The sequence below is a fragment of the Ictidomys tridecemlineatus genome, chromosome 6 (assembly GCF_052094955.1).
Source record: "Ictidomys tridecemlineatus isolate mIctTri1 chromosome 6, mIctTri1.hap1, whole genome shotgun sequence".
NCBI lineage: Eukaryota > Metazoa > Chordata > Mammalia > Rodentia > Sciuridae > Ictidomys > Ictidomys tridecemlineatus.
This window is the reverse complement of record NC_135482.1, coordinates 120578885-120583363: the sequence shown is the minus strand read 5'-3', so window position 1 is coordinate 120583363 and position 4479 is coordinate 120578885.

Here is a 4479-nt window from a genome sequence, read left to right as displayed (position 1 = left end):
AGCAGAATAAAAATAGACATTATTATTTTTGTATGTATATACGTGACTGCATGACCAATGTAATTTTGCAACCTGTACACTCAGAAAAATGAGAAATTATATCCCATCTGATTCAAATATATGATATGTCAATATCATTGTACTGTCATGTGTAACTAAGTAAAACAAGTAAAAATAAATAAATAACCAGTTTTTTGTTTTGTCAATTTTTTCAGGTGTTTCTTTTGTTTCAATTTCATTGATTTCTGCCCTGAGTTTAATTATTTCCTGTTTCTACTACTTTTGGTGTTGGTTTGTTCTTCTTTTTCTAGGGCTTTGGGATGTAATACAGGTCATTTTTTGTTGACTTTTTCTTCTTTTAATGAATGGGCTTAATGCAATGACCTTTCCTCTCAGCACTGCCTTCACAGTGTCCCAGAGGTTTTGATATGTTGTATCAGAGTTCTCATTGACCTCTAAGACTTTTTTATCTTCTCCCTGATGTCTTCTCTTGTACATGCTTAATTCAATAGCATATTACTTAGTCTCCAGGTGTTGGAATAACTTCTATTTTTTATTTTATTATTGATTTCTAATTTCATTCCATTATAGTCAGATAGAATGCTGGCTAGTATCTGCATTTTTTTTTAAAGAGGTGTGTGTGTGTGTGTGTGTGTGTGAGAGAGAGAGAGAGAGAGAGAGAGAGAGAGAGAGAGAGAGAGAGAATTTGTAATATTTATTTTTTAGTTTTCAGTGGACACAACATTTTTGTTGGTATGTGGTGCTGAGGATCGAACCTGGGCCGCACGCATGCCAGGTGAGCGCGCTACCACTTGAGCCACATCCCCAGCCCATCTGCATTTTTTTTATTTGCTAAGATTTGCTTTGTGGCACAACATATGGTCAGTTTTGGAGAAGGATTCATGTGCTGCTGAGAAGAAAGTGTATTTGCTCTCTCTCTCTCTCTCTCTCTCTCTCTCTCTCTATATATATATATATATATATATAGAGAGAGAGAGAGAGAGAGAGAGAGAGAGAGTCTAAATTATTGAATGTTTTAATGAGTTTTATAGTTTCTTTGTTTAGTTTTTGTTTGGAATATCTATCTATCCAATGGTGAGAGAGGTGTATGAAAGTCACCCAGTATTATTGTGTTGTGGTCTATTTGATTCTTGAATTTGAGAAGAATTTGTTTGATGAACATAGATGCTCCATTATTTGGGACATAGATATTTATGATTATTATGTCTTGTTGACATGATTTCCTTAAGCAGTATAAAATGTCCTTCTTTATCCCTTTTCACTAACTTTGGTTGGAAGTCCACTTTATCTAATATAAGGATGAAAACCCCTGCTTGTTTATGCAGTCTATGTGTTCTAAGTTGTTCTTGTCAGGCATTTTGGTCATAGCACTAAAAATAACTACACAATGTAGTACAGGCATGTAAAGCTACAAACACCAATTAGCTGGGTCCACCCCAATACAGACATTTGATATACAACAAAGGACCAGAGATTATAATTTCCATTTTGGAAAAGGCAAAAATAGGGATCATTCAGCAAACAGCGGTGCATAGTAATTAGTAAATCCTGTAGTAGATCCATGATATTCCTATGAAGTTTGGTGAGAAAGAATTTTACAAATGTTTTACCTCTGTAAAACATATTTTCTATCTTCCTAGCTTTCAATGTCAATTTTCTTACTAACTTTTGCCCAACCACTAAGACATTGCCATATAGCAACAATAGCACCCCACATCAAAGTACACATTTCTATGTTGTTGTTTTTTACTAAATAATGGAGCTTCTAACATTATTTTTTGAGTATTAAAAATAAATTAATCTTGTTTTCCATCCTGAACTCCAAATTTTCAGTGAGTTACTTATTAAATTTTTTTCTTGCTTAGGTAACAGTTGCATGTTTTCCTGGCTGGCAGGCTCTCCAAGTGAATTCATAGACACAGACTCCTTTTAGGGAGACAAACTGTAACCTTTAACGTGGGATTCACAAGTCATGATTAAATTTATCTCCATGTTGCTCAGCAAGCTAAAAACGAGGGATGAAGAAGCAAATATGCGAGATTCTATGGATTATTCCTGTCAGTGTTTATAACCAACAGAACCTGATCTCATAGTCACACCAAACAAAAGAAAGGCCATTAAATTGGTTTTCAAGTACCAATTTCTGTCACACTAGCATATATATTTTTGGAAAATAAGAACCATAAGTGCAACTTGCCCTCTACCTGCAGATGTTTAAACACAGAGGCTTGGTTTAAGAGTTATATCTAGAGACAGGATGGTCATTTAATTTATTGTCCAAATTAGGATACTTTTGAGAAGAAAAATCTGTCTAAAAAGAATTTCAACTTATTTAATTTCTGAAATATTGATATTTCAACAAAAAAATTTGATTGTTATACTTATGATCTTACAGAATAATTTATTGGAAATCTATGGCAGAATATATTTTTAAATAACTCAAAGTTATATTAAATAATAAATTATATTCGAAAAAGAAAACATTTCTTTCTAAAGTAAACTTTTCAAAGACTTCCTATATTATCTAAGTCTTAGAAATATAGCCAAAATATAACTCCTGAGAGATGCCTGCATAATCATAATAATTTCATTCCCTAACAGTTTTACTAATTTTTCCTGAAGAATGTATTTTTAATGTGATCTTATTTTTTGATATTTTCATAATTTTTTCTGTGCTCTTCTTTAAAATTATTAAAAATTGCTGTCCCAATTGATTTTAAAAAAATAATATTTGTATCTGTAAGTATTGAGGTACCTATTAACTAAGAATAACTCTGTTAAAGAATATTTTCAATTCTAGTTTTAATATTAAAATGTCACTATCCCAGCACACACTTCTTATATATCTATTATTGACCTTTAAACAACATAGAATTATACTGCTTGTGTCCAATTGTATGAAGATTTTTTCCTTTGTGATGATTTGAAAAACTTGCAGCATAGTTGTATTGTAAGGGTACGGCGAAACGTCGGAGTAGAGACCACAAGAGACTCTCTTATGCAACAGCAGAAGGGTGGGTTTATTTGGAGACCAGCATGCTGGGGCTCTCTCTACAGCAAAGAGAGATAGAGCCCTGAGAACCACTTGAGCAGAGCTTATATACTTTTCTTGGAGAGGGCATGGAGGGAAGTTCATTGATGGGTCAGGGTGAGTGGGCAGTTTGCCTGCAACCAAGTGAGGGAGTGTATCCTGCAGTTTGGCAGTTGGGGACAGCACATTCTGGGAACAAGATTAGCAAAGAGTTCACAGTTGGGGACAACACATCCTGGGAACAAGATTTCAACAGTGTTTTGTTAAGCATATAGAAAAACAGAGTGACAAGTACCTATTTTATTAACCTTTCATTCCCCACTTTTTCTTCTGGCTACTTTTAATCATAAAAGTGATCATTGCGGGGTGTCACATTCTGTGTCTGCTAGTGGGGTATATTGTTGTCTGATTACCATAAGTTTGACTTGTCCAATTTGGGATTGGAGAAAGGAAACTACACGATTGAGCAAACAGGGTCCTAGAGTTAGCAACAATATAAGAATTATTAGAGGGCCGGCCAGGGCTGATAAAAGTGTAGTTAACCAGGGGGACTGTGTGAACCAAGACTCATACCACCCTTTTTGGGCCTCTCTCTCTCTCTGACGCTCTTCAAGGCGTTTTTTAGTTTACTCATAGATTTTTTTATAACTCCAGTATGGTCGGCATAAAAATAACATTTTTCCCTCAATGCAGCACAAAGGCCCTTTTCTCTCATGAAGAGGAGGTCCAACCCTCGCCTGTTCTGTAAAACAACTTCAGAGAGAGAGGTTAAAGATTCCTGCAAAGCTGTGATGGAGGTTTCTAATATCTTTAAGTTTTGGTCCATTGCTGTTTCTAATTGGGTCATTTGTCGTGTCCCATGGACCAGGGCAGTGGTCCCTGTGCCCACCCCTGCAGCAATTCCCATTCCTAATAAGATGGCTAAAGTGAGGGATACAGGTTCCCGGCGAAACCGGGTTGTATGCCCCCCTATTTGATCTTTAAATGAACCTGCGTCATGATAGAGCACTCTGGGAAACATCTGCACCATTACATAATTAATCACATCTGTTGACCATTTTATGAAAACATAAATAATGTTTAAGTATATAGAATTATACTGTTGTAGGGACGGACAAGGCAAGGTACCTAAGATAGCACTGAAGACAGGGAAACAGTTCTATTTGGCTGCAATCGGATTCAGAGGGCATTGCTTCCGCTGTAATCAATTAATCCCCTGAACCCCAAGTTTAGGCAGCTTTAGAACTCCGTACTCAGCATGTAAGGGAAAGGGCTCAGAAGTTCACAGTCTGCAGAAGTTCACAAAAAGCAGTTTTTGTTTCTGTTATTTTTTTTTCTCTGTTCTGGGCAAGTTAACTTTTCAAGGACACCTGGGAGGGGGAGAATTTTTTTTTTCCTTGCCAACTGTTACCATGGCGCCAGTTGAT